This window comes from Chionomys nivalis, chromosome 15 (genome assembly GCF_950005125.1).
Source record: "Chionomys nivalis chromosome 15, mChiNiv1.1, whole genome shotgun sequence".
In the NCBI taxonomy this organism is placed as follows: Eukaryota; Metazoa; Chordata; class Mammalia; order Rodentia; family Cricetidae; genus Chionomys; species Chionomys nivalis.
This window is the reverse complement of record NC_080100.1, coordinates 14650338-14664372: the sequence shown is the minus strand read 5'-3', so window position 1 is coordinate 14664372 and position 14035 is coordinate 14650338. Positions and strand designations below refer to the sequence as shown.

Here is a 14035-nt window from a genome sequence, read left to right as displayed (position 1 = left end):
TGAACTGGTCTTCTCCTGGTGACTGTAATTGTTGTCATAGGACTTTCATCCTCTTACTGATGGAAACAGATGCAGAAATGCACAGTCAAGCAATGGGCCAAGATCCAGGAGTCTAGTTGAAGAGAGAGAGAAGGGATTATATTGGCATAGGGGGTTAAGATCATGACAGGGAAATCCACAGAGATAGCTGACTGGAGCTAGTGGGAGCTCAAGGACCCTAGACCACCAGCTAGGGAGCCTGCATAGGACCATCCTAGGCCCTCTGTATGGGGGTGACAGTTGTGTAGCTTGATCTCTTTGTGGGGCCCCTAGAAATGGGACCAGGACCTGTCCCTGGTGTATGAGCTGACATTTTGGAACCTGTTCCCTATGGTGGGAGGACTCGCTCAGCCATAATGCAGTGGGGAGGAGTTTGGTCCTGTCTCTATTTGATATGACACGCTTTCTTGACTCCCATGGGAGGCCTTACCATTTCTGAATGAATGAGGAGAAGGAGAAGATAGGGGAAGGGAGTTGAAGGGAGGAGGTGGGAGGGAATTGAAAGAGAGGAGGGAGGGGAAACTGTGATTGGTACATAAAATAAAATTTACAAATTTAACAAAATGTTTACTTCTGCTCCAAACCTCAATACAATCCATCCCTGCAACAAGTAAAGTCTAGGTGGTATAGAGAAGAAAGTGAAAAGATCGTGTCTATAATAGTGATGAGGACTTCTTCAAAGGCCAAGTACTGCACATTAACTTGTGTTTTCCCGTGGGATTAAAAGCTCATTTTCCATTTTCCTGATTTTCCCATTATATGTTGGTGAAAATGGATTGCACATAATAAATTGATACCACCATGCTGGAGGCACAGGCACCGAGACTTGGCACAACTGGCAAAGAGAAACTGAAAGTGAAAAAAAAAAAACAGTATTTAAAAACAAAAACAAACACAAAGTCAGCACACTTTCATTTAAAATATAAATGGTATTGCCTCATTTACAAAGATATCATGAATCTACATTCCTCCACACAGACAAATGTAGGCACGTTACTATACATACCCCTTCGTTAAAATTTTGTCAAACAATTTTTGTGACATGTTTTTATTATGTACCCCTAGCTGGTCTGAAACTCTACTTGTAGTTCAGTCTGACCTTGAACTCAGAGAGATCTGCCTGCCTCTGCATTGGGATTAAGGGTGTGGACCACCGCTCTAGGCTTTTAGTTAAAATATTAAATTGTTCCATGATTTTTCTACCCAGACTCTTACATTTTTTTATCATTCGTAGTGAAAGTGGTTAATCCACTAATTTTAAGCTTCATGGCAATGATTAAAGTAAATCAGAGTATTTTCTCTGGTTTTACAATATAAGTAATATACAATATTATCTGTTATTGTATTCAAATAATACATAATATTTAGAACTCAAGCTTAGTTTCATTTAGGGTTATTTATATTTCATTTATTTGTGTGTGTGTCTGTGTGTGTGTGTGATGCCCGTGAGTATAGGCATTCATTTGCCTGGTGCACATGCAGAATTCAGAGGACAACAGTCATCTGTTAGTTTGTTTCTTACACCTTGGATTCTGGGATCAAACTCGGGCCAGGCTTTTTCAGTGAGAATATTTGTCCACTGAACTACTTCACTAGTATGTTTTTTCTGATAGTTTTACAGCCAGTTTCTAGTTAGTCACCATGGTTCATTCATTCCCTCATTAGGGCGGTGAATCTCTTGAATCATTCAGTATTGGTGCTCCTTGTGATTGAGCTAACCTCTTATTTCATCATACATTTTCAACTGAAGAAACATAGACAAATCTGATTTAAAGAACTAGCCTAAGGATGCAGAATTTCTGGGTGCTATTCTGTTGTGTTGCCTTAGTGTTAAAAAGTAACGTTGAAAGTCCCTATTGTCTCCAGCACTTCTCTGTCATTACTACAGATATGATGCTCAATAGAATAGAAAGTGTTACTTCAGACTCCCCACCCTCTAGGATTAGGTTCAACCTCATATAATCGTGGAGAGTTAAATTATTTTAATAAGGAAAGCAGAGCCAATAAAGCAGATAGAAGACATTTATTCCCTTTGATGTGGCAGCAAATTATTGACTTCTGCGAAGACTGAGAAGGAACAATTTGGCAGGAGAAGAAACTGGGCACTCCAGTCATTGCAAATGAATGGAGGATGAAACACGGCATGTGGAGGTTAATAGAGTCATCAAAAGGTCTCAATAAAGCATTCTATTTTATAATCAAGTAAATAAGAATAAGGTGGATCTTCTGATAGCTACTTTGTAGCTAGCTCAAGTTTATGATGCTGTGTAGGGTATTTTCATCTTCCAGCCTGTCAAACTCAGTTAGGGGCCTAGGAAACACAATTGTTTTTCTATAACACATTTCACTGGCTGTAGACGAGGTGCTGAAGCTGTGCTAGAATGGTACTCCAGTAGCCGGTGTAGAGCAGCGAGGAACAAATGCACAAAGACAGATATGCATCCAGAAGGAATTAAGCCTTTTACTTCCTTTATATTTTGAGCACCGATGGCATTTATTTCTCTATATAAATTTTTACTAAACTATTATCTGGATAGGTGCTAGGACATTAATTTTAAAGTTGTCTTAAACTGTAATTGAATAGAGAATTTTCTGTGCAATTTGAGAAACCATCAGGAATACAAAATAGGTGATTTACCCCTATTCCATAGGTATTCTTTAGAAACAAGAAAGATAATTGTAAGGCCTTGAGAGGTGGGTCAGTGGTTAGAAGAAAACTTGCTGTTTTTCCTTAGGACCAAACTTTGGTCTCAGCTTACACTAGACAGCTCACAAATACGTGTAACTACAGCTCCAGGAGTCTGACACCCTCTTCGTGCCTCCTTAGGTAACAGCACTTACATATGTATATACACAAGCACACACACACACACACACACACACACACACACACTTTAATGCCAAATAGAAATGAAATCAGAAAAAAGAAAATCAGTAAATATATGGAAATTTCAGATTATTATGGACATGATAGGATATTAATATATTAATTATTGTGACAGTATTCTTTATTTACTTGGCAGGTTACATGTTTAAGTAAGATGTATATACTAACATTTTAAGTTACATATGTCTTAAAAGCATACTTCATCTTTGTATCCACCACCATAAGCAATGTATTGATCATTTTTATCATCCAGAGAGGTTTCTACATGCTTTCCTGTCACTCTCTCCTAACTCCATCAGGTCGATCACCAACTAATTGTCTTTCATTATGGATTATTTTACATAGCTTTGAATGTTAGATAAATCCAGAATATCGTCCTTGAGTTTATTTATGATTTTTGTCACTGACTTAATCAGGTGACAATTTAGTTTTCAAGAATGCAACCGGTTCCCCCTTTAGGCTCTCTGTTGAGCAGTACTCCAGTCCAGGGAGGTATTAAAGCTCTCCTAGTCTGCTCTCGAGGGATATGTGGACAATCTTCAGTTTGTGGCCTTTATGAATATTTGAACACTAGTATGTAAAAGACTGTGCAGAGACACATGTTCTCTTTTGTTTGGGATAATGATTTCAGGAGAGGGCTAGCTACATCCTATATAGACATTATGTTTAACTCCTTAAGAACTTATCAAACTATAGTTTCACCTTAATTTTGCAATTTCATTCTTTTCAACAATATGCGCCTGTGTTTCACATCTTTGACAGACTTGGTAATGTCAGTTGTTTTCTATTCATTGTGGTTAAGGACGCTAATAGACATATGATTATAGAACTGACTTTTTAAAATAATAATATGAAGTTTATTTTTTTAGGAATCAGACTAACTAAAGAATGATGTATTAAACTGTAGGAATGTAAACTCAGCAACACATCTGGTCCTGCTTATCACATATGTAGATCTGTATCTTTCCACACTTAAGTCTATGTTTTAAAAGTGTTTTTATATTCTCAAAAAAAGACTCATTCTATCTGAACAATAAAAAGTTAACCTTCTCTTTTGATACTCGATACTATACATGAATATGTTTTAATATACAGCTATTTAGTGATTTTTAAAATTTTATTAACCAGGAAGAAATATGTGTCATTTGTACTTTCTAGTAAAAATTTTGATCATCACCATTCTCACTAGACTAGAATGAATCTAAAATTATATATTGCTAGCAAATTTTTAATATCATGTATTTTATTTTTAGAATTAATGCATGTATATACAATATAAAATATAATTCTGAGCTAACAAAGAAATTTTTACTCCCAAATAAAATATCCCCTAAAAGCCCCCTTCCTTTTAATTATTCATACTTTTTTATTATTTTAGTATGAATGCAAAAAGATGGCTTAATACACTCATATTGTTCTTAATATGTGTTTACTTTTAATTCTTAATTAATTTAAACAAAAATGACTTCAATTTTATTTTTACTATTCCAAAACTTTGGAAAACATACAATTAACCATTAATTTAGCCAGACAAAATCAAATATTTTTATTGAAGAAAAATGTTATAATTATTTAAAAATTATCACAGAACACTCATAACTTTGATTTTTTCACTTACATGATTCTATGAAACAGAGAATCAGCAACTCATGGCTGATTCATAAATTACTTTAGACTATGAACAAAATACTCTTGTTATAATGTTATTTATAGAAAGAAACAATTAAACTGTGAGGAGCACTGAGAGGTGAGAGAGGAGAAAACGTGATTTTACATATAACCTTTGCTTCTTGACTGCCAGGTTATTTCTGCAGGAGGTAGAAAGGATATCACAAACTATTAGTTGGATAATGTATTTTGGCACTGGCTGTAATCTTAAAGTTAATACATTTTAATTTACTTACATTTTCCTGTGAAATTATTAACTGTAAGTTTTTTAAGTGTCTGAAGGTTATAAAGCCAGTTAGTGGAAGAATTCTCACCCTAGTCTCAAACTTCTGATAGCATGTTCAATTTTGATCCCCTTCTAAATTTAATAATTTCTCACTTTCTTCGGTGTATATAAGAAAAGCTAGTCTCAATAATTTGAAAAATATCCCTTAAATGTTAGTAAATATAGTTACATAGCCTCCATTGTTTGGACTGAGGCAGAAATTACTGTAACTTGTGAGAGTTGATTACTAAACAGAATATATTTTTGTGAAAGTATTAGCTTGTTGCTGATGCTACATGATCAGTGGCTACTACAATATTTGCTTAGTTTTTTTAATCTTTAAAATAACACCAATGCTATGAAATTTATTTTTCCTGATTATTAAATCCACACAAAACTTGCAATGAAGTATTATTTTAATATAAAGTCATTTGGAATCTTAAAATTAATACAAGAATTTAAAACTCACATTAAGAAAATTATCACAGCATTTTCCAAGCATATGTAAAAGTAGCCAATATCTGGCAAAGTGAGCGATCTAAGCAAATATCCCAGGACATATCAACTGTAACTCACCCACTGGCTCTGGATAATTTTCCTTCCATTAAAAGATGGTCATCATTTATATTATTTGGGACGAACCTAAATAAGTTTGCACTTTTTAATAATAATTTTGAATATTTCAAATAGGTATTTAAATGTATACTCTCATTTGGTGCCCATTTTTTTACACCATGATTCACATGATTGTATTAACTAGGAAGCAGAAAACAACAACGCTTTCCTGAAAAGAAGATGTAGTGACTGATTTCGTGTGTCAACTTGATCCAAGCAGTAGTCATCAGAGAGGAAGGAGTCTAAATTGAGGAAATGCCTCATGAGCTCCAGCTGTAGGGAATTATCTCAATTAGTTATCAGCAGGGGAGGGCCCAGGCAGTGTAGGGTGGTACCATCTCTGGGCTGGTGATTCTGAGTTCCTAGGAAAGCAGGTTGAACAAGCCATGCAGAGCAAGCCAGTAAGCAGCATTCCTCTATCGCCTCTGCATCAACTTTTGCATCCAGGATGCTGTCCTTTTTGAGTGCTGTCCAGACTTCCCTCAGGGATGAATGGCAGTTGTGAAGTTTTGACCAAATAAACGCTTTCTTCCCCAACTTGCTTTTCGGTCATTGTGTTTGAGAGCAACAGTTGAAACCCTAACTGAGAAAAGAGACCATTGTGTTTCTCCCCAAAGAGCAAAGTCAAAAGGACAAGTACTTGCCCTTTTTATTTCTCATTTTTTTTGTCAAGGAAATATGATAAAAAATACTTAAGGTAACCTATTTCCTAAGATTCCTGTAAGAATACAATGAAATAATAAGTAAGAAACTTACTGGCAAAGTGTAAAAGCTGAATTAATTTGAGTGATCGTCATTTCTTTATAGACAGATTTTTTTTTATCACACATATTTAAAAAACTGTGGTCACAATATTTCTCTGAAATCTTTGAATATGTCTAGTAATTTTAAAGAAAGATGAAATGGTTGTATTTAAGTCTTGTTTAGGAGTTTGTAGACAAAGCTTGGATAGTATAAATCATACTAAATTTGGTGTAGTTAATGCATATTTCAATAAAAATTTTGAAACAACCAGTTTTCTATCATAAATGACCACTACATTTTAGGATGTTAGTGAAACAACTAAATGATAAAGCTTTTTAATTTTAACTGATTTTATTTATTATACTTACGTCATTTCCATTTTCTTTCTCCTTCCATCTTCTCCAACGTCCTTTGTACTCCTTCTCAAATCATGGTCCTTTATTCTCTGGTTATTTTTGTTACATACAGATAAGATCACACATATGCTGTGAGATAATCCCTTTGTATGCTGTGAATATGTTTTATTAATTTGATTAATAAAAAATCTGATTTGACCAATAATAGTCAGGCAGAATAAAGTCGGGTACAAAAATCCAAGCAGAAATATAGGAAGAAGAAGGGTGGAGTCAGAGAGATGCCAGCAGCATTCAGGGAAAGCAAGATGGGAGGTAACAAGCCACAAACTTCATGGTAAAATACAGACTAATAGAAATGGGTTAATTTATTTGGTAGGGAAATGAGTTAATTTAGTTGTAAGAACTACTTAATAATAAACCTGAGTTAATAAGTCAAACAGTTTATAATTCATGTTAAGCCTCTGAGTGATTTGTTTAAAAGGACCTTGGGACTGGGTGAGACAGAAAAATTTTCTGTACACACACACACACACAGACACACACACACAGACACACACACACACACACTCCCACATATACTACTGTCCATTTTGTGTGGAATTTATGTATTTGTTTTCAGGGCTGACCATTTGGTATTGGGCAACCAATTAACCAATTAGAAGGTTTACTCTGGCGAAAATAAATTCTCTCTCTCTCTCTCTCTCTCTCTCTCTCTCTCTCTCTCTTTCTCTCTCTCTCTTTCTCTCTCTCTCTCTCTTTCTCTCTCTCTTTCTCTCTCTCATTGGTAGTTAATTGCCTATAGTTCTTTATCTAGAAGCAGTGCTTGTGTGATTTCCCTCCCCAGTTATCTAAATTGGCAGGTCTATTGATGTTGTCATACTCTAATTGAGGGTATGGCTTCCCTTCATATTTTGAAGACATGATTTTAAAAAAGAAGACTTCCTAATTCTCTGGCTCTTACTATCTTTTTGTGCTCTCCTCGAAGATGTTACTTGAACATTGGGTGTTTATTTGACCAAGATACACTATATGTTACAAAAAATTTAATATCATAGATGTAGTTTAGTTTTAGGCTCATTAATATTTGAATTTTATATTCTAATAATATATTAATGCAAAACTAGCTGAACAGTGGAGGCACACACCTTAATCCCAGCACTTGGCAGGCAAATATAGGTGGATTTCTGTGAGTCTGAGGCCAGCCTGGTCTATAAAGCGAGTTTCAGGACACCTAGAGCTGTTACACACAGAAATTCTCTGGAAAGACACAAAACAAAAACAGACAGCAATAACAAAACAAAACAAAGATAAACTATGGCTATGAAATATTTATTCAATTATAAATCTATAACAAAAATGTCAAAGTAATTTTCCTATCCCATGGGAAGAACATCTTTTGCTTCCTTTTTTCAACTTTCTGTCTTTCACATCATGCATTTAGATCCCATTCATATCCTGTCCCTTCATGTTTGCCCTCTGCCTTTGTAGCCCCCCCCCCAAATAAAATTTAAGAAAAAAGAAAAGAAATAAAAGGAAAAAAATCTCATTGAAGCTACAGTGTGACATAAGGAGTCATGCAGCAAACCCATTTGTCCATATATCTTTACTTGTAAGTGTTCATTGTAAAGAGTCAATTGTCTTGTTCAAGCCTCTCGTTTCTGTCACTCTATCGGTGCTGAGCATTTGCTGGGCATCTTCTTTGTTATCCTGCTCTTGCCCGGTGTAGTGGAGAACCTGCTGCTTTGGGTCTGCTGTTCCCATAATCCTGTTTGTGGGTCTGGGTAATTGCAGTGTTGATCAATTGGCCAGCTCATTCTCATCCTCACCACCAGGGTGAGCTCTCCTGCATTGCCTTGATGAGTTCACCCATTGCAGCAATGCGGAAGTTGAGGGCTGGGGCCAGTTCTCCTGCTTTAATACCCTTAGAGTCAGATATCTCACATCTACACTGTCAGGGCTAGTTCAATTGCATTGCCCAGGCTGGCACAGGGGCTACTCTCCCAAGTCCTCCAACAGATTTACTTTTGTTTTCAAAACTAGAAATTTCATAAATATCATTGAAGTTTTACAGTTGTAGTTAACTATACTGCCTGGTTAGCATTAATCAATTTATTTATATTCTTTGAGCTTTACTTAATAGCTGAAAGAGAACCAGCAAGATGGCTCATTGGTAAAGGTGTTTCAGAGCAAGAATAACTACCTGAGTTAAATCCCCAGAGCCCAAATGGTTCAGTGAAGTAACTGACTTCTAAAGGTTGTCCTCTGAAAATGAAGAAAGCATGCTGAGTAAGCCAGGGGAAGCAAGCCAGTAAGCAGCAACTACTTCATGACCTTTGCATCAGCTCCTGCTTCTAGGACCCAGCTCTGCTTAAGTTCCTGTTCTGACCTCCTTCCATATGGACAGCAATATTAAAGTATAAGCCAAATAAACCTTTTCCTCCCAACATGCTTTTGGGTCATGGGATTTGATCACAGCAATAGAATCCCTAATTAAGACATCGAGTACCATCATCACATCACTCATGTCTTTTCATGTTCTTCTCACAAAATTCTGTTGTTCTTTTCATAGTCCCATAAACCCGTTTAGAGTCTGGCATAGAGTAATGTATACTGAAGAAACATTGTAGAAATGGGTCTTACTGGGGAACGAGGTCTTGGTATGAGGGAGGACCATGAGTGTTACCTTAGTTGATCAACATGTCCTCTGGCACAAAGGGAGTTCCTGCTGCATCCCCCTTCCTTTCAAACAGTAATTGCTGGTGGACAGGATTCAGGAAAGTAAGTACAGTGTTAAGGCTTTAAAAAGTTTCCAAAAAGAGGCCACTCTTTAAGCGGAGGTGAGCTGAATGGTACTCTAATCGATACAGGTGCAGAGTGCTTTAACTGCATGAACACCTACACATCAGAGACATAAAATGTTAGCGAGCACCACTTGTAAATGCCCTGTTACAGCCTAGTTGGAGAGCTCTGTGAAGAAATTAGCAGGTGTAGTTCCTGTTTGCTATTTACGAGCGGGTGCATTAATTTCGATTTAAGGAGCCTCGCTTCTGCGGGAGCCCTCCACTGCCTGTCTATAATTGGATAATGTGCTTCCTGCCCAAGAGTAGCAAGAGTTGTTTCCTTCTGAAGTGAATCGATCAAGTTTTTTTTCACCTTCAGCTCTCACCCTCCACCAGCTGAGGGAGCACCAGACCTCTTCATGGGATGCTGGAGCAGCCTCTCCTTCTGGGACCTCTCCCTAGGAATATGTGCCTTCTCCCAATGAGAGGCCGGCCCTATGCGCAGCAAGTCAGGTCCACCCTTCAGCTTTCCCTTCACCTAGAAGTTTCATCACCGAGTTAGTCTATTAATGAGACAAATCCAAACAGGAAGTTGATTTGGTGTGGCCAAGGCAAACAAATCCCCTATTGTGTGTGTTTGATACATTTGTAGTATGAATTTGGGAGTTGTCTCAAGTACACGTGAGCACTGCAATGCAAGAAGAGCACACCTCCCTCGCAAACACACACGCCCGGCACACCAAGGGGATGCCAGATGTCCCAGTTGAGACCCAACATGGAGAAGACACGCTGAATATGTCACACGCTAGTACTGTGAGAGGACAGTCGTCAGTTTCCTCCCTGGCAATGAGAATTTTCTCACCCTCAAGACATGCAAATGGCTTTTTTCATCTGTTCTTGGTATGTTATTTGCATAATTTTCTCATGCAAAAGTGAGAGCTGTCAAAAATTAACCATTTGGGGCTTCAACATTCAGTTCCTTGACCTTTTCCAGAGCATTAGATCCCTCCGGGGGCCTCGTAACTTTGGATGTGAAAGAGTCGAGGATACTGAGAAGTGGGGGAGAGAGGGAATGATGGATGAGGACCAGCAGGGAGGTAAAGACACCTGGCTACATTTAAACAGCCTCTTGGTATTTATTTTTTTTCTTGGATACAAAGACCATTGTTTCTTTCTTCCCAGCAACATTTACAGATAAGAGAAAAGATGTCTCTGTTAGGTGTCATAGACTCTTTCCTTGCTACTCTGGGTAACATAAGCCTTTTTTGTAAATGAGACGTCAATATAAAAATGCTACTTGAAGAAGTACAGAGCAGCCCTCTGCGTATGCTTGTGTCTGTACAAAACTGCCGGATAATGCTTATTTAGTATGAATACCACCTTTCTACAAGTCAGAGAGTTGCCCTCTGGAGGGCTGTAATAAACCTTTAAAGTCATTTTAGTTAGACAAAGGTTGATATATGTGGCAGGCTAGGGGCAAAGGCAAATCCAGCTATCTCTTTTATCGCATTGCTTTAAACATGTTTCAGCTTTAGACTGGGCTTACAAATCAGCCCGATCAGTCTAGTAATTGTCTCACTGCGCCTTATAGCTAACATGAATGCGTCTTGCAAAATCGGCTGGAGAAAGCAGATTTGCTGAAGTTCTGCAATGGCTAACACTGTGGCTAATCACCCTATAAATTATAGCCGTAGTTGGAGTTTATCCATCAGACTGGGAAAGACCAGTTTCCCCAGTGGCCTTGGTTCCTTTTCTGATTCCCAGGAGACCCACAAGCCCTCTGCATGCTTTGCCTGCACGCAGGGAGCGTTGCCTGTTAATCAGGTCAATGAATACCTCCTGGCTCCAGAGACCTGACAGGCGTCCATCACAGCAGTTAGGGAGCCTGCAAACAGTGCGAGCTCACGGAGAAACTCCCGCTAGAAAACATCGCTCAGTCCTCATTTACTCACTGGGAATCTCCAAGGATTTCAGCTGATCTTTTTCTCCCTTCAGACAGCGAGGAGCTTGGCATAAACAGAGGCAAAGGAGCAGGGCACGCTGCCACTCTGTGGGTGTTGATTGAAAACTTCGATCTGCCCACCGTTTCACGGTTGATCTGAAGGATTTCTCACTTGATCACGGAGAGTATTTCAATTAAGGTAAGTGCTGCTGTGCCTGGCTGACTGTATCTCGCGGAATCCCTGCACGGAAAGTTCTTACTGTCTGCGCTGACATTCTGCACTGCAGTAAGTGGCTGGCTATGGCAGGGCAAGGCTTAGTTTTACAAGCAAGGGTCCTGGATCGGAGCCTGTATTTGGGGATAATGGTATGATGGAGGCGGTCTTATAAAATCTGATATTTCTTCTTTTCATCAATAGAAATTAAAAGATTATGTGCAAAGGTGGACGACTTTCTTTGCTTCTTTAATAATCTGTTTAGAGACCTGCAGGGTGTCAAGGTAACTTGGTTTTGCTTGACGTTGTTACTTGATATAAGAGAAAAAATTGTACTCGGAAACCTTTCTGGCGGTAAAGAAATTTGCAAACAATTTCTGAGATCCTGTGGCAGGTCTCTACCTCCACAATATCCCTGCACTTCTGTTAGGTTTAAGGATGCAGGACTGAATCTCTGAGAGTTTAAAAGTGTGCACTTAAGAACTTAAATTTAAATGTTTACAGCATTTGATCAACTTTTTCAGAGAAATTAAGCTAAAGGATTGATTATTCTATAGGTGCAAGGTATAGTTCTTATACAAGATAGAAGGGGTTCTCTTATTAGATAAGCTTTGAAAAAAAACCACTGTTTTCTGAAATGTTTGTTGTAGGGAAGGGAATTTAAGGTTATATACCGAAATCTCAACTTTTAGCTATGTTGTTTCTGAGGTTATTTCTGTTATCCACCTACAGTGAATTGAGGTTAGGTTAACAGACATACATAGTTTAGGACAAAAATACACTTAGCTTCAGTAAATAATTCATCTTACTTCTGTGTGCGTTCTTCTTCTCTCTTTGTGGATGGTCCCTAGAAAGGCAGTGGTAAAACTTTTTCCAATGTTAAATTGAATGATGCGAACTTTATTATTTCCTCTTTAGTTTGCACATATAAATATAGCCTGAAGTATTAGTACCATACTATGGTCTGTAAGATCAAGATAAACAAAAATATTTTGTTCATTAAATTTACAGAGGATATATTGATTACCACTCTTAAGAGGGGAGAATAGTGACTGTGTACCTTGCTATTTTGTGGGTCAATCACTATAAATCTATTATTAAATAATTAGATGCACTATTTAAAGTAAAATTGCATGCTGTCACAATACTTTCTGTACAGAATTTCAATAACTAATCTGAAATATTAAAGTGCAAACAAAATATGTAGCTGCCTTGTGTGTATCATTTGTCATGGTATCCCAAATGTGGTTTTAAAGTGATTAGTCATATTTCCTAAATGTTGATTCCACTTTCCTTCCATAGGTGTCATGAGATGGGAAATCTTATAAAGATATTAGAGCACTGTATTAATTCCCCATCCTTCTGCAGTTCCCATGGGTGCTATTCAGGCCAGTGCTGTTGCTATTGCTTCCTACACAGGGATACAATATTTGCAGAAGAACTGTAGGCTCGTGTTCTGGCTGGTTGTCTGTGTTCTCAGTCAATGCCTGAAGATAATTTGCTGTTTCTATAGCTCCAAGATGTCTATCTCTTTGTTGGGATAGGGTGGCTTCTCTAGGATTTAAAGATAACTGTGGAAAATTGTGTTCACTGTAGTCACTACCCAGGGTAGACTTAATCACCTCTATACTTCTAAGCAAAGTAGGTGAAGAGGTAAATAACCAAAACATTTTTATATTAAATCATTTTTCATTGCTGGCATCAGTTCTGTAGTATAGACTATCCCATATACTAAGTTCAAGCTGATGGCAACATCAGGCACAATGAACTTTTATAGGACATTCTGATCAATGAAGTGTATGGCAATCAATAAATAAGCACAGTGTGTACTAATGTATTTATATAAACACAAAACAAAGGACTATTACACTTGTTGTTGCCATATTCTTAAATTTCATTATAGAAACATATGAGGGAATGGAGAAATTAGGAGTTCAGGTCTTCAAGATGACTCAGCAGGTAAAAGTGTTTGCCACCAAGGCTGGGAATATGAGTTTAATTCCCATGGCCCAAATGGTGTAACAGGAGAAAAGATTCCTGCAATTTGTCTTCTCAGATCCATCTGTGCACTGTAGCACACATATGTATATGCACATCGATACATGGATGTGCAAGCATATGCACACACATACACACAAACTAAGTAAATGTAAAATAATAAGAAAATTTAGCTTTTATTTTAGGTAGAATGCATGTTTTACTTTTCTCCAACTTATATAATTGTCACGTGTATACATCTTGGAGCTCTGTGGAATGTCCATTTTGATTTACTTGATTATAATATATTCCTTGTTCAATATCAGAAAACATTTTATGGGACACATTTACACAGAATAAAGCAGTCCCTAAAAGTAAAGAACTGTAAAGACTTCATAAAATTTAGACTGGGACTAAATCTCAGTCTAGAGCATTTGCCTAGCATGTGTGAGTTCCTAATACCAAATCCCAAAACACTCTCTCTACACCCTCACATCCTTGCAAACACATGCACACATGTACACACATACATGCTTAATCCTTTAAAT

The 14035-nt window shown here is 37.4% G+C and overlaps 1 protein-coding gene across 1 annotated transcript in view; it reads left to right on the top strand.

The window, feature by feature from the left end:
- Cdh12 (cadherin 12) overlaps nt 1-14035 on the top strand; it is a 771364-nt gene that overhangs the window by 415325 nt on the left and 342004 nt on the right. Inside the window, exon 3 of the mRNA XM_057789913.1 lies at nt 11350-11495. The gene's annotated coding sequence lies outside the window, so the exon portion shown is untranslated. The remainder of the gene's footprint in view (nt 1-11349; nt 11496-14035) is intronic.